The sequence below is a fragment of the Heteronotia binoei genome, chromosome 6, assembly GCF_032191835.1.
Source record: "Heteronotia binoei isolate CCM8104 ecotype False Entrance Well chromosome 6, APGP_CSIRO_Hbin_v1, whole genome shotgun sequence".
Taxonomy (NCBI): Eukaryota; Metazoa; Chordata; class Lepidosauria; order Squamata; family Gekkonidae; genus Heteronotia; species Heteronotia binoei.
This window is the reverse complement of record NC_083228.1, coordinates 107,544,237-107,565,490: the sequence shown is the minus strand read 5'-3', so window position 1 is coordinate 107,565,490 and position 21,254 is coordinate 107,544,237. Positions and strand designations below refer to the sequence as shown.

At 41.7% G+C, this 21,254-nt stretch overlaps 1 long non-coding RNA gene across 1 annotated transcript; it reads right to left on the bottom strand.

The window, feature by feature from the left end:
* Nucleotides 1-934: 934 nt before the first annotated feature.
* Nucleotides 935-1,658, bottom strand: LOC132573382 (uncharacterized). Its single transcript, XR_009555534.1, has 2 exons — nucleotides 1,404-1,658; nucleotides 935-1,126 (listed from the first exon to the last, which is right to left on the bottom strand). It is a non-coding gene; the product is annotated as an uncharacterized LOC132573382 (long non-coding RNA).
* Between the last annotated feature and the right edge of the window lie 19,596 nt (nucleotides 1,659-21,254).

Here is a 21,254-nt window from a genome sequence, read left to right as displayed (position 1 = left end):
AGCTATTTATGTTGTTGTTAGATAGGCAATGACTCCAATGGACTTCAGCTTGCTATAGATCAAGCCTATAATGAGGGGTGAGGGTGGGGGTGGAGTTTGTTAAACTTCCCAGCATTGAGTATAGCATGATGAACTGAGTGGCATTATGAAGATTAATGATCTGGAGTTGGGAGTAAGCAGTGAAGTGGATAAGTTTGCAAATGACACTAAATTGTTCAGGGTGGTGAGGACCAGAGAGGATTGTGAGGCACTCCAAAGGGTTCTGTCAAGGCTGGGTGAGTGGGCTTTAATGTGGCAAATGAGGTTCAACATGGCCAAGTGCATAGTAATGCACATTGGGGCCAAAAATCCTAACTATAAAACCTGTCAGTCAGCCCCCAAACATATAAAGAATGCATCTGAAATGCTTAAGTCACATGAATGATCATCTAATGTCAGTTACTAATTGACTGAAGAGTCCCTGTGAGCTGCAGTAGCACATCCCACACCTTAGAACATTAAGCAATGCTTAAGTAATGCTTAGCAGCATCTGGATGAATGGACATGCTTGACTGTCGCATATCCCAAATGTTACCTTTTAATTCACAGTATCCCATCTGACCTTCGACTGGTATCTTAAGAATATGAAATCACTCATCAGGTTTTGCCAATACTGGCCACTGATGGCTGGGATATGAACCATAAGGATGATTTATGGAAGACTATATCATGTGTAGCATGCATTGACTGCCAGTGGAAGGCTCATGCGATTCATGCACCATGCCATGTCTATTTCTTCCTCCCCATCACATTTTGATTCTTTAAATCTAATTCAGACAATGTGTTGCCCAGGAGTGTCTGTGTGTGGGGGGAGAGAATGCATTTCTTGTATAATAAAGACAAATTGAAACAAGTAGGTATAATATAACATTTTCAAGTAAAGAAAATGAAATAAGAAAATAAGAAAATCATTTATTAGACTCTCTAGATTTGATTAAATTGTTGCAGCTAGAGAATACAAGAATATATCAGCTGAGAGATTTCCCCCCTTAGGAGAGAAAAATAGTCACAGATTAATAATTTTCATCTGGGAACACAATCCTTTCCAATCATTTTCAATACAGATATTCTTTCCAACATTTTGCACCTAGTGTAAAAGAAGAGAGAAAAAGAAATTAAAACAAATTCAGTTTCACCCCCAAACTTTAAAGTCAATCCCTTGGCACTGAGCTTCCTATTTCCTACCTGAATTTACATTCAGTATTTCGAGCCCTTTGTCTTTGAAAGAATATATTCTCCCCCACTTATGTATTTGCTTCTATTTCCTCCTTAATCTGCATCCTTAATCTTTAGCAGTCCATGTCTCCATCCTCCCCCCTCCTTAAACACCAGATCCATGTATATATATATATATTTTAAATTACCTTTGCTTCCTGTTCAACCTGCCACTGTTTCTTGTATTTGCCTATGTGCAGATCAGAGCGGTTACCAAGGAAGTCAGCACTCTCTCCCAGCTGCACAGCACTAAAAACTTGCTGTTTCAAGCTGCCAGCAGGAGCAGCAGAGAGTGTCAGACAAGCCAGCTTCAGTTGCTAGGGTCATATGCTGGAGGGATCCGGACAGCTCTTCTTCTGGTAATGTGAAGCTGCTGCAATTTTTCAGAGAGCCAATCTATTATAGCCCTCCTTGGCAAATGGACCCTGGGAAGTGTTCTGTTCTGCTTTGCTTTATAGGGTACATCAAACTTTCCTGTGCTGACAAAAGTTAATGAACTCTCCTCCATTGCTGATGGGAAGTACCCAATGAAAAGCCAAAACTTTCCTGAACCGCAGAATCCATGTTTGTGGCCTTGAGGTGATAGAAACATTAAGAGGGTAATAATAAGGGCACAAAAGGATGGAAATTTAGGTCTTTCCATAATCTTTTATCTCATGCTTCTTTTTTAAAAAATCAGGACAGAATGCCTGGTTCTCCCTCCCCATTTTATTTGGTCAACCACCTTGCATACAGAGAGTTGCATCACCAGAACACAATATGAAACAGCAAGCAAGCAGTGGTCGCTTCAGTTATACAGAATCAAGCTAGTCTTCCCCAAACCAGCAGAGATGTGCAATGATGGGCAGTGTGAGAGTGCATGAAGTGGTCATGGAGAGGAGTCAAACCCCTATCCATGAGGGACTGGGAGAAGGATTTAAGCACAGCTGAAACAGATGCTAGTGCTGGTAAATGGTGAAGTGAGAGAGCTCAGCAACCAGGTGACTGGAGGAAGAAGGAACAGTGGCATTTGCTCACCTGTGGCTGACTTAAGTGCTGGGTAAGGAACATATTGCAACTGTTGGGGGGAATACTCTCAGCAAGGTGATGGGATGCATGTAGTTCTGTAGCAGTGGTACTTCATAAATCAGAATCCAGTAGAACTCTTTGCTTATTTATCACAGGCAGAATGTGGAAACACTATAAACAGAGATAACTATAGGGATAATCCTCTTCAGCAGGAAGACTTGTTGATTGGAAGATGCTTTTTTCAGATTATCTGATGTCATCTTTGGTTGCCAGGCCCAAATGATAAACTGGTGAGGCACTTAACAGGACTATCCAGGTGATGTGACCCGGAAGAGATGCAGAAATGTCACCTGGAAGTGATGTAGGAATGCTGGGGTTGAGGATATTGGGGAAACATTGTTTGAAGTGAATTCTACTATAGAGTTTTGCCCAAAAATCAGTGCTTTGCCCCTCAATGTCACCAAAAACGTCATTTCTGAGTGATGTAGGCACATTGTGTTTGGGGTGGTAACATTCCTGATTGTTACCACCCCATTCTCAAACAGTTAGCTGGCAACAGTGAGAGTGCCAGAAACCAGGGGCCTCCTGCATGCCAGAGGGACTTGGCAACCCTATTCAAAGCAGTAGTTCTCAACGTGGGCCATATGGTCCCCCAGAGGACCATATCATATATATCTTGGAAGCCACAGCAAGTGCCATATTTTAGGGGGGCACAAATATATTTTGGGGGACAAAATTAACTGCCAGGTTGTCATGATCCTGGGCCTAGGCTGAGGCAGATTGAGGCTTGCAGGCCCCAGAAAGCCTCAGATAGATTAGGCTGTGGATCTTCAGTCCCCAGTCACCTTCTATGTCTTGTGACTGGGCAGGAGAGAAATTGAAGGAAATCTGAAGCCAATAATGGGTGAAGAGGTGGTTCCTAGGCAAAAGGGTTGCCAAGTCCAATTCAAGAAAAATCTGAGGACTTTGGGGGTGGAGCCAGGAGACTTGGGAGTGAAGCCAGGAAACATTGGGGTGGAGCCAATAGAGAGGTTGTTACAAGCATAATTGAACTCCAAAGGGAGTTCTGGCCATGACAATAAAGGGACCGCAAACCTTTTAAATGCCTTCCTTCCATTGGAAATAATAAATAGGGGCACCTTCTTTTGGGGCTCATAGAACTGAACCCCCTGGGCCAAACCTTTTGAAACTTGGAGGGTGTTTTGAGGAGAGACTTTGGATCCTATGCTACAAATTTGGTGCCTCTACCTCAAAAACCATCCCTCCTGAGCCTCAGATACCCACAGATCAATTCTCCATTATACCCTATGGGAATCAGTCTCCATGGGGAATAATGGAGTGCCCAGCAGACATTTCCCCCCCCCCCACTTTCTGATGACCCTGAAGTGGGGGACCTCCAAACCAGGGGATCCCCTGGAAGCTTGACCACACTGACCATACCAGGAAATTGGCCATATTGGCCATATTGGATAGAAGCAATTACAAGCATATTGGATAGAAGTAACTGTTAGCATCAGGGTTTGAATTGTATAAAAACTTTGTCTAAGCCCGTAGAAGCAAACGCGAAACATGGGATAGAGTACTACCATGTCGCATATCATTTCTTGTGCCTTGCTGTACAGAAGAAATTCTTTGGAGCACAGATCTCTGTGGACAACGTTACCATTGGAATTACTGCCTGCACCCATCTGTTAAGGAATTCTGGGCATTAATTTGTTTCTGACTTTGGGTGTGGGGTGGACTTATGTATTTTTCTTGTAAACAATTTTTTGTGTGAAATAATCCTTAAATATTTGTAGTAGTTTAGTGTTCTTTATTTTTTGCTTTTGGAGGCTGGTTTTCATGGAGGTTCCTGTTACCTTTTTACCTGCCCCACCGGAGATTTGGCAACCCTATTGGGCAAAAAGCATAAAAGGCCTTGCAACAGAAGGGAAAGTATTCAGTCTTCAAGGCAGAGCTGAAGAGAAGCTGCTGCAGGAGGTTAGGCTTGCCAGCCCTCAGGTCCTTGATTTTGCAGGTTCTCCTCACCACCAGCCAGCTGGCTTGTAGGGGGAAGCCCCGCCCCAACAGCCATGATGTGTGTTTAAACTACAGCAGGATTAAAATAACCTTGCAAATTGCTTGTGTTTTGGACTTTGTGTGTGCTTTTAAATCTCAGCAGGAGGAAAGCCGCATGGGTGGGGCAAGCTCTTCCTTGTGAGGGTGTGAACCACCTGAGAAAGGAAGAGAAGCCACTACAGTCCTTCTGTTTGTTTTGCATTCATTTCAGAAGTTGTGCATATAGTAAAATGGAGTTCACTAGAACGTGATTATGGGATGGAGGAAAACTCCATCCCCTGGGCTGCTCTCCTTTCATTTTCCTGTTAGTCTGAAGAAGTTGGTTGAAATATAGCAGATGGTTACATCTAGCAATTCCTGTGAGTAAATTGCCCCAATGAGATCACAAAAGTGTATGTTTGCAAACTGTTTATTTTTGCTGCTTTGTGTGTGTTTGCTTTATTTCATTTAGTAGAACTGCAGCTGCTGGGGAATGAGGAAATGAAGACTGTATTCAGGAGAACTGCACTGCTGTATTTTTATTTATTTATTTCAGGGAATGGGAAAGTCTCCTGGCTCCACTTCCAAAGTCCCCAGATATTTTCTGAGTTGAACCTGGCAACCCTACAGCCAATGAGCTTTGAGCCTGTACAATGGGAAGTATAAAAAATAGTCTTGTTGGGGATTTTTGTTGTTTTGTTGCCAGCTCCTGTTCATTGCCTTGTATTTTACCTACTCTAATTTAATCCATCTCTGTTATTACCTGATTTGTTTAATAAACCATATTTTTTGTTATTCTGTTGGGTCCTATCATCTTACTGAAACATTCAGAAGGCCATCTTAGCCTGAAGAGGCAGTAGGGAGGGTGTTCTGAGCTATCCTTGGATAAACCCTTACCTGAGTGGTAGCAGCCTGTGGACATCCCCCAGCGCTCTCACCCATGACACAAGTTTATGATCAGGTTGTCATATTTCTCACATCTCATTTTCTGTGCCAATTTCAGCACCATAAACATTGAAAAGGACTACACTTTACAATAAACATTTTAATGAAAGTTCAGTTCAATTGCTTGCTAGAAATGAATACTCCAGATTGAGTGATCCATTTGGAGTAAATGCAGTTGATGTTGACATTACATTACAAGAAAGTTTCATTGAGTTACAGAGTGATATATCAGCTCAAACTAGATTCAAATTCAAAATTTATACATAAGCAGTGAAATGGTTAGAAAGTATCCAGCGCTCTGGGACAAAGCAAAGTTGTGCTTTATTGCTTTTCCCACTTATCTTGTGGAATCTGGTTTTAGTCAGATGGTTTACCTACTATCAAAAGCTAATAACAGCCTTGATAGTGTGGAAAGAGGTGATCTTTGTCACTAACAGTCCCACAGCCATATATTGAAAACCACCATCACTCTAAATAAAATGCCAATTATAAAAATACTTGTTGTTAGTATGTCTTATGCTTCTGTCATATATTTACTACTTAGAAATAAAGTAATAGTTATTAGAATCTTTTCTGTTTGGGGGCAAAAGATTCCTTCTTTAAAGATATTGTGCAACAATTAGACCAAGTGACTTATGAACAAATAAAGGTAATGGGAGATTTTAATGAACAATTGTTAATAATTTGGACAGATCAGGGGGAAAAATAAGGAGGGGAAGTTACCAAAGTTTTTTTTTTTGATTTAGTGAAACAAGAAAGTTTAGAAGATATATCAAGGAAATTTAATCCTAAAGTGCGTGATTATACCTTCTTTTTCAGCTAGGCATAACTCTTTCTCAAGTATCGATATGTTATGAATGACAAAAAATCTTGGACTTATGATGAAAAATGTAGAGATTCTTCCTAAAGTTGGGACTGATCACAATCCATTGATGTGGTTGGCGAAATGTGTGAAAAAGACTAGGAGGTGGAGAATAAATGAAGATTTGCTACAGAAAATTGAGACAGTGGTGTCTCTAGAAAAAGAAACTAAAGCCTTCTTCCAAATAAATGAAAAGGAGGACATTCAATTTCAAACTGTGTGGAATGCGTATAAAGCAGTAATAAGAGGTATTTTAGTTACAATGAAAAATAAAGATAAAAGGGCCAAAGAGAAACAAATGTTGGACATTCAAAAAGAGATTGGGAAGAAAAAAAAGGAACTTAAAAAAAGATCAGGGAAAAAAAATTAATAAGGGAAATTACAATATTGCAGAATCAATTGAGACATCTGCTAAATAAAGAAGTAGAATGGAAACTTACGAGACTCCAAAAGAAAACTTTTGAAGGCGCAAATAAGCCTGGAAAATACCTGGCTTGGCAAATGAAAAAAAAAAAGGAAAAACAAATTTGTGAATAAAATTGTATCAGGAGGTAAAGAAATTGTTGACCAAGCAGGAATTAAAAGGGAATTCTTTTAAATATTATGCTAATTTATTTCAAACTCAAAAGGTAAAGAAAAGAAAAATAGATGCGTATTTACAGAAAATTCAAGTAAATCCCTTAACAGAAAATATGGAAAAGGTACTACATGAACCAATTGAAAGAATTGAGGTTGAAGCAGCTATAAATTCAATGAAAATGGGAAAGGCGCCAGGTGCAGATGGTTTTACAGCAAAATTTTATAAAGTCCTCGCAGACATTAGTACCGAAACTCAAGAAATTGATGAATATAATAAGGATTGATGGGATAATACCAAATACATGGAAGGAAGCTACAATTTCATTGATACCAAAAGAAGATAGAGATACAACAAATGTAAAAAATTATAGACCAATTTAATTACTTAACAATGACTACAAAATATATGCTAGGATACTAGCAGAACGACTCAAACAGCATTTGAATAATTTTATTAAAGAAGAACAAACAGGATTTCTTCCCAGGAGACAAATCAGAGATAATATCAGAACTGTTATAGACATTGTTGAATATTATGAGAAACATCCTGAAAAAGAAGTGGCATTCTTTTTTGCAGATGCAGAGAAGGCTTTTGACAATTTGAATTGGGATTTTATGTTTGCAGTGATGGAGAAATTGGGACTAGGAGAAGATTTTATAAGAATGGTTAAGGCGATATATACTGAACAACAAGCAAGACTCTGTATAAATGCAGATTTGATGGAGAAAATGATCGTTGGTAAAGGAACGAGGCAAGGTTGCCCTTTATCTACATTGATATTTATAATGACATTAGAGATATTCTTTAGGCAAATACAAGAACACAAAGAGATAGAGGGGTTGAAACGGAAAGGTTTTTCTTATAAATACAGAACGTTTGCTGACGATGTAATGTTTATTAATGAAAATCCCTTATCTGTGACACCGTTGCTGCTTTGTAAAATTCAGGAGTATGGAGAATTGGCAGGCTTTTATATAAATAAAGAAAAATCAAAAATTCAACAGGAGGAATTGCAAAGTGCAACAGAGTGTGAGGTCACTTCAAAAGTAAAATATTTAGGTGTGGAAATTACCATGAAAAAATATAGATTTGTATAAGAATAATTATGAAAAGCTTTGGCGGAAAATTGAAGCTCTGATAAAATGGAACAAATTGAACTTATCTATGCTGGGCAGAATCGCTGCAATTAAAATGAATGTTCTACCAAGAATTATGTTTTTATTTCAAACAATTCCAATTGTGAAGGACAATAAGCAATTTACTAAATGGCAAATAAAAGTTTCAGAATTTGTATGGGCTGGAAGGAAACCAAGGATTAAAATGAAAATTTTGACTGATGCAAAAGAAAGGGGAGGTTTTCAGTTACCGGACTTAAAATTGTATCATGATGCAGTGTGTTTGGTATGGATTAAAGAATGGATGACATTATTAAATAAGAAACTGTTGGTTTTAGAAGGCCATGGGAATACTTTTGGTTGGCATGCTTATATGTTGTATGGGAAAAATAAGATGGATGGTTTTTTCTCACACCATTATATAAGAAGAAATTTGTTAAGTACTTGGTCAAAATATAAAAAATATGGTGATGATTGTGCCAACTGAAGTAATAAAATTATCCTCAGAAACAAATGAAGGGATGTGGTTAACATATAATCAACTATTAAAAATACATGGAGGAAAGGTGGAATTAAAATCGGCTGAAGAATTGCAATATAAATATAATTGGTTTCAATTACAACAAATTAAGAGCTTGGTGGAGCAGGACATTAAAAATGAAGGTATAAGACAGGAGCAAACAGAATTGGAAAAAATGCTGTTGGGTAATAATGAAAAGTTGATTTCAAGGACTTATAAACTATTATTGAAGTGGTCTACAGAAGAAGTAGTTGTTAAATCTCAAATGATAAAATGGGCAATCAATTTTAATAAAGAAATGCAAATGGAATCTTGGGAATATTAGTAGTAGATAGGGGCCCCTATCATCATCAAGCCACATTCCAAAGTGACAGCTGCCCCGCCCACACATGCGCGCGCACACACAAAAATGAACGCTGTATGTTTTCTCATGGGGGAGTGACGCAACAGTTCCCGAGGCTAGGGATCTGCCCCCCCCCCCAAGAATGCTGGCTGTTTCCTAAGGGGGAAAGGAGGGTCAGCCACTTGTGTAGCAGGCTTCATATTGTTTTGGGGGAAAGCGTGTTTTGAATTGTGGAGATGCAACTGTTCTAAGCGGCCATAGTTTGGAGAGGAGACATACCCAACGGATAAAATGATTGCTTTAAAACTGAGCACGGCTAATCTTATACATGTAACACGTCCCTTTAACATCAGGTTGCATCAGGTTGCGAGTCGATACAACTCATGCTCTTTAACTTGTTCATTAATGATCCGAAGTCGGGAGTAAGCAGCAAAGTGGCCAAGTTTGCAGATGACACTAAAATGTTCAGGGTGGTGAGAACCAGAGAGGATTGTGAGGCACTCCAAAGGGGTCTGTTGAGGCTGGGTGAGTGGGGCAACAACGTGGCAGATGAGGTTCAACGTGGCCAAGTGCAAAATAATGCACATCGAGGCCAAGAATCCCTGCTACAAATACAAGTTGATGGGGGTGTGAACAGGTAGAGACTGACCAAGAGAGAGAGAGAGATCTTGGGGTTGTGGTAGATAACTCACTGAAAAAAATGTCAAGACAGTGTGTGATTGCAATAAAAAAGGCCAACGCCACGCTGGGAATTATTAGGAAGGGGATTGAAAACAAAGCAGCTGGTATCATAATGCCCCCCTGTATAAATCAATGGTGCGGTCTCATTTGGAATACTGTGTACAGTTCTGGTCACCACACCTCAAAAAGGTATTATAACATTGGAAAAAAGTGTAGAAAAGGGCAACTAGAATGATTAAAGGTTTGGAACACTTTCCCTATGAAGAAAGGTTAAAACACTAGGGCTCTTTAGCTCGGAGAAACGTCAACTGCGGGGTGACACGATAGAAGTTTACAAGATTATGCATGGGATGGAGAAAGCAGAGAAAGAGGTACTTTTCTCCCTTTCTCACAATACAAGAACTTGTGGGCATTCAATGAAATTGCTGATTAGGCAGGTTAAAACAAATAAAAGGAAGTACTTCTTCACCCAAAGGGTGATTAACATGTGGAATTCTCCGCCACAGGAGGTGGTGGCAGCTACAAGCATAGCCTGCTTTAAGAGGGGATTGGATAAAAATATGGAGCAGAGGTCCAACAGTGGCTATTAGCCACAGTTTATATATATGTATGTGTGCGTGTATGTACACACACACATATATTGGGCACTGTGTGACACAGAGTGTTGGCCTGATCCAACACGGCTTCTCTTACATTCTTATCATAATCTGCAACTTGTGTTTCATAACTTGGTGCACGCTTAAAGTCACTGTTAATTACTTGATCACTTTTTAAGATTGGCAATGTGTGGTGATTAACATGTGGAATTCACCGCCGCAGGAGGTGGTGGAGGCTACAAGCATAGCCGTCTTAGTTTTAACAACATTGCAATGCTGGCACGAGACTTGTAGAAGGTTTTATCAACAGTTTTTAGGGGGTTTTTGAATAACATTTTGACATCCCTTAATACTTGTGAAAAAGGCCCATTCATAGAAAGGAGCCCAACTCTCCAACATTTCCTGCATAGGTTCAACATTTAGAACCACTGTCACGATGTCTATTTCAGCCGTTTCAAGTATTTTCTATAGTTGGGGCTTCCAACTTTTTCCACTGTTTGGCAAAATTATCCCAGCATTAATTACCATAAACCAACATACATATATGAACATATGAAGCTGCCTTATACTGAATCAGACCCTTGGTCCATCAAAGTCAGTATTGTCTACTCAGACTGGCAGTGGCTCTCCAGGGTCTGAAGCTGAGGTTTTTCACACCTACTTGCCTGGTCCCTTTTTAGTTTGAGATGCAGGGGATTGAACCTGAGACCTTCTGCTTACCAAGCAGATGCTCTACGACTGAGCTACGTCACTCCCCTTATGTATATCCCATATGTATTATCAATTGGTTACAATTCTTGTAGGGTTTTTTGTGAAGTCATATTTAACAAAAATAATTTAGTTTAAACGTCATAAAACTTTTAAAACTTTCTGTACAAGTTTAATGTACTTTTGTCCAATACAATTGCACAGTTTTACATGATTACAGCATGTTTTTTTGGTCTACATCTATGTATGTTTATTTTCTAGAAGCTGTACCTGGAACATCACAAGCTGCTATGCCGTTGCAGGGTGATGGTCCGCCTCAAAAGAAACGTTCTGTGTCTACCAACAGCCAGAAGGGGCCTAAGCCGAAAAAGAGAAAAACTGACAGTGCAAGAACCAATGAAGGGGGTGTAATAAGCGATGGTGATCAACCTAAAAAGTGGATGGAATTCACTGAATCTCTTTTCAAACTCACTCAACAATTGAAAGAGAAAGATAATCTTATTAAGAAAGCCAAGGAGGCTTGTGATGTTGTCTCCAACAAGATCTCCAAGCTGTTTGACAACTATGAGACCGAATTGATTAAAAATTATGCAAAGTACCCAGTGTGTGCTGATAGCGCTATACAGTATGGGGGGGGGGCTCTACCCTACAATGTCTCTGAAGGGGTAAGGGGCTCCCCAGACTTGATGTCTGTTCAAGCTGATGAGGTGGGGGGAGAGGAGGATGGGGAAGCATGTTCTGCTAGCACCAATAGGGTTGGGGAGGGAGCAGCAGAGAGATGTGCAACCTCTCCATCAGCCCCAATGGTGTGGAGGAGGTAAAGGCGGTGCTGGGGGGGTCCAAATGCCTCCCCACAACCTCCCGAAGTCTATGTGGAACGTGTGAGGGGGTGGCAGAGGCCCTATGAAAGATTTAGGTCTTTTGGTAACCAGCAAGGAATTTCACTTTGTAAATTTAGAATACGTGCGTTCCTTTGCACATGCCTTGGAGGTGCTAACAAGGAGGTGCTAACAAGGGGGATCCAGGATGTTCTGGATGAGATTAATAGTGGCATAGATGAGGGAGATTTTGTTCAAATGCGCCTACAGGGGGAAGGTCTACAAAAACCGTTATTTTCATTTAAGAAAAAGAAAGACCATCTCAACGCTGATGAGTTTCTGGAGTTTGTGAAAAATATGCTGCAAAGCAATAGGGAAATACTCAGCACCGACACACTGTGCTTAATTGTGACTGTTTCAAAGCCCCCGAGAGGCGGTGCTCGTTGTAAAATCAAGTCTATTCCTTACAGTTCAATAATTGAAAAAAATGGCATTTTTGGTAGATTTTTCAGATTATAACAACTACCTATGCTTCGCAGCGGGGCTCATGAAATGAAAAGAGCGAGGAATCCTTCTGACGCAATCCTGTTACAGGCAGCTAGAAAATTACACAGCAAATTAGGATGGTCTGATCAGAAAAAGGTGGGTCTCTGTGACATATCAACAGTTGAGGAACATTTAAAAGTGAACATTCATGTTGTGTTGTGTTCTGATAAGGGATGGAGTATATGTAAAACGCAGCCCCTAAAATATCCTGAGACCCATTTTATGCTTTTATAGAGTGATCATTTTTATGGCATTCTTCACATTAAGAGTTTTTTTGGGTCTAGGAATTATTGCAGGTATTGTCACACCCTATACAACCATCACTATAATTGTTCTCAATTTTGTAGAATGTGTTCCATCGCAGAATGTAAAATGATCCTAGGAGCACCTAAGAAATGTCCCAACTGCAGCATGTATTGTAGCAGCGACTTTTGTTTTAAGAGGCTTGGTGAGCTGGCGGCCCAAGATGAAACAGCATGTCCCTCCAGGGCATGGTGTACAAAATGCAGTTCTTACAAGGACGTTACGCGCCTGTTTGAAGAGTGTCATGGGAGGGTCTGTAGACAATGTGGTGGGAAGCTGGAGGATGGTGAAGATTTCCACAGGCTGTGTTATTTAGAACCTCTGAAACAGCCCAACGTGCTACTTACATCCTCTTTCCAATTCTGAACACACTGCGCCCATTCCTCTTCTTCCTCATCCTCTGCTTCATCTTTTCCTTCATCATGTCCAGACCCCTTGCCATCGCTTTTGGATGAAAGATGCATCATCTCCTCGTAAACAGGTTCCTTGCCAGCATCGGCTTTCCCCCCATCGGTCTCACTGGGTTCATATCATCATGAACAGCCTGTTCCAAAGCCGGAACCCCATCAGCCTCCACAGCATTCATTTCTTCATAAAATGATGGTTCAACAGAGCCGGGAAACCAAAAGCAACAAACACATGCCATGGAGTGGGGGGTGGGGGGGGTCTCCCCTATTTTAAAGAGTTTCATGGGAAAGCACCACTGACACTCATTGGTATGTTTAAATGTTGCAGGGGACACGCCCTTTGACAACCAGGGGCAGCCAGCAGCATTTCAGATATATTGTTCAATGACATTTCTGGCGCCTGCACTTCCCACCTATAAACTATTGACTTAGGGGGTCCAAATGCAAAGCGTCTGTTTTTGAAAAGCTTCCCCTCCCCCCACATTGCAAACACAAACTGGTGCAAAAATAGCTACCATTTTACACACACACAACTGCATCCTCTCAACAAATAACTGTTGGGGGGGGGGGGCTGACAAACCAAGGATCTAGGATTCGTGCAAAACTCTTTGGCGTTACTGAGTCCCCAGAGAGTTGTATTGACATGCAACCTAATGCAACCTGATGTTAAAGGGACGTGTTACACGTATAAGGTTAGCCGTGCTCAGTTTTAAAGCCATCATTTTATCTGTTGGGTATGTCTCCTCTCCAAACTATGGCTGCTTAGAACCGTTGCATCTCCACAATTCTCTAAAAAATGTCTGTGTTGCAAAACACGTTTTCCCCCCAAACAATATGAAGCCTGCTACACCAGTGGCTGACCCTCCTTTCCCCCTTAGGAAACAGCCAGCATTCCTTGGGGGGGGGAGGATCCCTAGCCACCCCCTTGGGGACTGTTGCATCACTCCCCCATGAGAAAACATACAGCGTTAGTTTTTGTGTGTGCACGCGCATGTGTGGGCGGGGCAGCTGTCACTTTGGAATGCGGCTTGATGATTATAGGGGCCCCCTATCTACTACTAATATTTATGGAAGAACTCTATGAAGATATCGACATGTTATAACATTAAAGAAAACTGTTTTAAAATGCTGTACAGATGGTACATGACATGTACAGATGGTAGCCGCCCTGAGCCTGCTTCGGCGGGGAGGGCGGGATATAAATAAAATGATGATGACACCCAAAAAACTGACAAAAATGAACAATCAGGTGTCAGACAGATGTTGGAAATGTAAAAATCATGAAGGATCTTTCTACCATATGTGGTAGACTTGTGAAAAGGTGAAACAATTTTGGCAAATGGTTCAAAAAGAAATGTCAAAAATTTTAGGTTATGACATTAGGAGGTCTCCAGACTCTTTTTTGTTGGGATTACAAATTGAAAATTTTCCGAAGAAAGATAGAACATAGGTGTGGCATCTGCTTTTAGCTGCAAGGACATTGTATGCACAGCTAAGGAAGCAAGATAAAATACCAGGAAAATTGGACTGGATTTCAAAAGTTATGTTGTGGAGTGAAATGGACAAACTTACAAGAATCCTAAAAGACTATGATTTGGAGAAGTTCAGTAAAGAATGGGAGAAATTTCAAAATTATGTTGAAAAACAATGGAAAGTAAGGGGCTACTTAGTGATTTTTGATAAAAGCTGAATGGGGTGGAATGGTGGACTAGAATTTATAAAGGGAAAATCTTTTTACTGAAAAATGAGGATGAACTTATGGAGTTAACCTTTTTTAAGTTTTGTTTTTATTTCTTTCGTATTGCTATAAGGTTTTAAAATGGAGATTCTTGATTTGTTAGTTACCATGTCCTATTTTTTAATTTTAAGTAAACACCGACGGGGTCAAGAAAAGGGGAGGTGAGGAGGGGGGAAAAGTGATGTATTGTTTGTATTTTGTATTATTTTTAATTTCTTTTAAAGATTATTATAACAATATATTGCAAATTAATAAAATTGTTTTAAACAAAAAATAATCTTTTCTGTTTGCAGGCCTTTTGCTGCTGCTAGACATCTTATGTCCTTAAGAATTTTGTTTGCTCTTACTCAATTATATCTGCATAGAATAAGTCGTTTTTGTTAACTACTACTAATTCTTTGTCTTTATATGATACAACTTAGATTAATAAACAGTGCAGATGATAAAGTACCTGTTTTCTAGCTAACAGCAGCTATGGGGGCACAAAGGTAAATGAAGCTCAGAAGGGGGCTATGAGCAAAAATTTAAAAAAAAGAGAAAGGTTGAGAACCCTTGGTTTAAAGGAAAGTGCTGATGGTGGCAACAGAAGCAAAAATGGAGGTAGGTGAAGTGCTCTGTCTGGAATCACTACCTAAGCAAAACAAACAGTGTAAGATTGAGGGGCAGGTTTGTTTCACTTACTAGTTCCGAACATTGAAACTTGCTGTAGGACACTGTATCCTTCTTACATCCTCATGTATATCACTGTGTGAGCTTCCTACTTTTAGCTCCAACTGAACCCATGCTTAATTTGGCATCTTATCACTGTTCTAAAATCAGGTCTTCTTCTAATTGTGCACCAAGCATGTAGCTGTTATTGTCCATTAATGAAGTGAGTTTTGCTGTCAACGAAAGTAACGCTAGAGCAGTGCCAGCTCTGGGAAGCTGGTGCAAGGCTGGCACCCCAGACAAGGTGCCCCCTGCTGCCCCTCACTTCCTTGCTGTGAGCTTGGTGGCGGCGGCTGCAGCGAGGCTTCCGCCATTAGCATGCACACACACACAAACACCATCACTCAGCTCCTCGCATTTGTGCTTGTAAGCACAGACATCAGGGATGAAGCAGCAGCGAGTGGCATGCATGCATGCATGCTGAGGCTGGAAGCCCCATGGCAACCGCTGAGCTCTCTATTTCCCTCGCTGAGGAAGCGAGGGCAGGTGGGAGTGCCAAGACTGGTGCCCTTCCCTCAGAGCTGCACTCAGGCAGCCACCTCATGCTCTAGAGAGCTACTCTGCTGATGCCACACAATAGGAGCTGAACAGGGTAGATCCCATAAAGTATCCTTGATCCAGAGATATGCACACTGTTGCATGCTGTACATATGTTTCTGCACACAAATTTTGCCCTCCCCATCTGATGACTGGGGCTTTGGCAGTGCTGCTGGCCCATTGGAAAGGAAGGAATGCCTGAAGTCACCAAACTGTGTTAAACTGTCAGAACTGATGATGACTATCCTGGGCATTGTATGTTCATGTGGGTGCCCAGATCCCCAAGAACATTCTACATACATGTGTAGCCCATGCTGTTCACTGTGCACTACCCTCTTTTATATGTGGGCTCCACTTCACATGTGGATCACCTTTGCTGAATTTAGGTGAATTCATTTTTACTATGTAATAAATATGCATTATAGAGAATAATAATGAACCAGTAATGTAAAAAGCAGGCTATTATTCCACTCTCCATGGTGTTTCTCTTGATCTTTTGTCTTCCTGTGTGGTGGGCTGCAGGAGTTTGGCAGTTCTTAGTCAGAATGGGATTTAACATACAGTAAGTTCATAACTCACCCATTACATAAATACTCCCTCTGCTAGAGAAATATACACACATACAGTATATGTTAATGCTAGGAAAATATACAGACAGGAGACAGCCTCATGTGCCAGTGAAGGTTTTGTTGTCAGTAGACCAACAAATTCTGTCAACCATTCTTGGAATTAGATCAGTGACTGATGATAATGATGATGTTTTCACAGTTGCAAAAGTAAAATTTTAAAAAAATTGTAAATTGTCCTGTTGTAGCTGCCTGCTTTTGTTCTCGGTTCGTCCTAAAGAAGAGGTAGATATCTTGAGGTAACAAGAGCATTCAGACTGAATCAGTATAGCAGATGTCTCTATACATGATGACTAACTCATTAACAAGGACCTAGTCCTCAATGCCATTTGTGCTCTTGGAGATAAAACAGGCTTGTAGCTACAGCAGGGCGGGGAGCGCCAGGCCAACTGATTTAACCCTCATTCCCTCTGTAGGGCCTCTCTGTTGGACCTGAGGAAAAGGGAGGGAGAGAGAGAGCATGTGAGAGAAACAGTGAGAGAGAGCGACAGAGCAAGAGAGAGAGTGCGACTGCAAGGGAGACAGTGAGAGAGCAGGAGAGAGAGAGAGAGTGCAACTGCAATGGGGACAGAGAGATAGCAGCACAGAGGGAGGGAGAGAGGGAAAAAAGCACGTGAGAGAGAGGCATAACAAGACAGAGAGAGCGCACGACTGCAACGAGACAAGGAGGGAGCAGCAGAGAAAACAGTGAGAGAGAGCAGCAGAGCAAGAGAGAAAGTGACTGCAAGGGTGACAGGGAGAGAATAGCACAGAAAAAGAGAAAACAGAGAGAGAGCAGCAGAGAGCGAGAGAGTGACTGCAAGAGGAACAGGAAGAGAGCAGCAGAGAGAGAGAGAGAAACAGGGAGACAGAGCAGCAGAGAGAGAGTGCAACTGCAACAGGGACAGAGAGAAAGCAGCATCGAGAGAGAGAGAGAAAAACAGCATGAGAGAGAGGCAGAGCAAGAGAGAGAGTGCGACCGCAATGGGACAGGGAGAGAGCAGCAGAGAGAGAGAGAAAACAGCGAGAGAGAGAAGCAGAGAGAGAGAGAAAACAGCGAGAGAGAGAAGCACACACAGAGAGAGAGAGAGTGACTGCAAAGGGGACAGAAAGAGAGCAGCAGAGAGAGAGAGAGAGAGAAAACAGCGACTGTAAGACACACTGTAAAATAACGCCCCACCCTCTCACCCCATTTTTTATTTACTAAGATGTCAAGCACATAATGACAACTCTCCCCCTCCCCCCTTTTTTCTTTTTTTTTGGGTGAAAGAGAGCTGGGACAGAGAGGGCTGGCCACTGGAGGGAAGCAGCAGCCAAGCCCCACAGCCCCCCTAACAATTATTTTTATCTCCCAGGCCCCTTCATACACATTTTTCTGGCTATGGGGCTGGGATAAAATCACTACAATGTTATGAAGGGTTGTGTTGAAGACAGTTTACTACACTGCATGCATCTTGACAAAAGCAGGTCCCTGTCTGCACCAGCCAGTGGTGAGTTTCCAAGCAGGCCCAGTAGTAGGGTTTTTGCCGCCCAAGGCAGAACCCTGTGCCAGTGTGCCCCCCCTCTCCAGTGTTCATTTGTGTGTGCAAAGCACATGCATGCGACAGTGACATCACCCTGACTGTGATGTGTCTCAGCCCTTCCGCTCTGCCTCCCCACCCGGTGCAATCACAGTTCACCACACCTCAGCCCCACCGGCTGCAACATTGCTTGCAGCTTATCCTTCTTCTAAGAACATGCTGGAGGACACTCCTCCCCGCTCCGTTCCGGAACTGGAAGGGAAGGGGAGCCAAGCCTCTTCCAGCACATTCTTAGAAGAAGGATAAGATGCATGCCGGATTGCAGCCAGTGGGGCAGAGACGCGGTACGCTCTGATCACGTGGGGGAGGAGGTGAAGTGGAAGGGACAGGAAGGGGAGGGAGGGGGCGACAGGGGTTGGGGACCCCAAAAAGAACACTGGGTGCCTCCCCCTGCCCAGCATGCTTTGAGTTCTGAGCACGCTGGGCAGGGGAAGCCATGTTCTAACTCAGCTCTGAGGGATCGGGGGAGCTCCTCCGACCCCTCAGAGCCAAGAAAGACTCAGGGATAGCACGAGCAGGGATGGGGAGGGGTCGCCCACCCCCGCCTGTACCCCTTTGGAAACCGGTGCCCCAGGTTGTTGTCTAGTTTGCCGACTCCCACGTGCCAGCTCTGGTTCCAAGTCTGGTTCAAAATTCCAGTAGATACCTGGCAGTGTTCAGAATGTTACTGTTAACACCATGGGAACTGTTTTGATGAAAAGTCTATAAATATATGCAATCAAACAAACACATTTGATAATATTTCAAAGCAAAAACGTCATTTCATTGGAAATGACTGGTGCTTGGCCAAGGGACTACCTCTACCTTTATCAGGCAGGGGTGCCCAGAGCTAGCCCTCCTCACTTTCCTTCATAAAGTGGAAAAATTCCACCTGCCTTCCTCACCTCCCACTGCACCACAGGGAAGCGGGGTGAGCCGAGAACAATACTGCAAAAATTATGGCTCCAATTTAGATATCAGCATAGACACATTGTGTGGGCAAGCACCTCAGCCACAGGTCACTATCTATAAAATGCCATAATCAAACCTTTGCATACAATGTTCATACCTCCCCTTTTCCTTCTCTGCCTTTAAAAAAATCTAGCAGATTAGGATGCATTTCACTGTTCTCCGTGAAAGTCAATCTAAGCCCACAAAGTCTTATGTTGCAATAAATGTATGTGTCTTTGAGGTCGCACATGATCCTTGCTTCCTCTGGGAAAGATTAACTCAGCTACCCCATTGCCACCTCTAAAAATGGAAATGAATGACCAAGAAATAGTCCTGGAATTTCCCTGTAGTGAGCTGCTGAGTCATGAGAACATGACTTCTGCTTAGAAGATACTGGATTTATATCCCGCCCTCCACTCCGAAGAGTCTCAGAGCGGCTCACAATCTCCTTTACCTTCTTCCCCCACAACAGACGCCCTGTGAGGTGGGTGGGGCTGGGGCTTAACCAATAAGATGACTATCCACTGGTGCACTTCTCCTCCATGAGTTTGCCTTTGAAAGATGTTTATGTTTAGAGGCCATCACTACATCCTGGAGCAGTGAATTCCACAAATTTACTGCTTCAGAGGGAAGAACTTCCATTTGTTTCCTTTGACAACAAAGACAAGATAGAAGACATGGCTATGCTAGTCAAAGACAGCTATCACTGTGCCTACTGCAATTTAAAGGAGATTTCTCTGATTAACCACATACAAATCAAGTGGTAACAACATTTTCCACAACAATGCCCTCAGTGTTTCCTGTAGCTATCCCCATTTATTTTCCATCTACATTTAACCAATATAGATTTTAGTCAATTGTTCAGGTGGCAATACTAATATAGACTGAAGTACAGCATATCTGATGCTTTATGATACCCTTTTTGTGTTATTATAATATGATGTATACAGTTGGCTGACTTTCATGTAAAGGGAGGTGGAGAGGCTGAGTAACTCAAGCATAAGGTATTTTTATTCAATTGTGCCCTTTACTTCAGATTAGGATCAAGCCTTTTCTATAGCATGAATGTTACTTTGAGTCCTTCACTCTTGGAAAACTAACACTTCTCAACATCTTTGACAAGTTAAAATAAAAAGCCATTAGACTCTCTTGAGCTTAGATCTCACTGGGAAGCTGAGTTTTATGTAAATGCCCATCTTCGGTGTATATTTAATTCCTACAGGGAATCAACAACACAATGGCTAGTAAATACATCTTGATGAAAGTAATATTTAGAGGTGGAAATCTGTGTTGCAGAAAAGAGAGGGATGAAATATGGAAAAGGCAATAAGGAAAAGATGACTATCTAAAGATGACAGGAAGCTAACCAAAAGTAGGGTCCCAAAACAATATTCTGAAACTAGAAGTTGCAGCAACTGAAGACAACAGAACTGAAATAACCTGTACATATATATATAACCTGTACATATATATATTCAGCATGAAATTAGTACAGTTATGTTCACATTTTTAAAACAGATTTTATTTGATGGGCATCTAACATAAAATATAATTGTGGGAAATGATAAACTGTATTCAGAACAATATGTGGTGACTGGAAAGAGCAAAAGCTGCCAAATTTAAAATTGCCACAAGTGTTTGTCATTATTTTCTCCTCTGCCACTTTTAGCTAGCCTGGCCGTCATTTATAAAGATAAATATAACTTTTACCAGGCCTAAAGGGGCTGCTGGAGGAAATAAACAAACCTAGGAGGACACATTGCATCTAAGTAAACAGAAAGGTTGTAAAACCTTCAGACTGTCAAGAGCACTGCAAATTAACACTGCAGACAATAGGGCCTTTGGAAGCGAACTTAATCCACCCCCATGTATCTATATGAGGGCCATGCATAACAATGTAGGAGCGGGGGTTTCCATTAGAGTTTCCTCTACAGGCTGTCAGTTGTTTGAAGAAATAACAATTTCCTATGCATGAAAGCTGCCCCCCCCCCTCAGTGTTCCCACTGGTGTGTAATAGAAGTCACTTTACTTTTAAAAAATATACTCCCCCTCCTGTCTTCTCTCCCCCCCCTCAAATCTCTTTGGCCTGAGAGAGGACTTTGGGGAGAAAAGAGGGGAAGTCCTTAGGCTGCAGACCCCCTACTAGTTTACCTTGTGTGGATTATCTGTGCAGGTGTGAATATAATTAAAGGTGTGGTAGCAACTACAATCACCAAATAGCTTTTCCTATATGGAGATTACCTAGGTAGAGAATGCTGGGGAGTACCTGAAGAATAGGCATGTGAGTACCTTATTAACATATTACTATTCAGAGGCAGCTGCATATCTGGAAAGGGGGGGGGGACATCCTTAAAGAGCCTATTCATCTATGTTAATAGGCCCATTGCACAGTACATTGTGTGGGAAATTAAGTCTCTGGCTGTGAACTTCCTG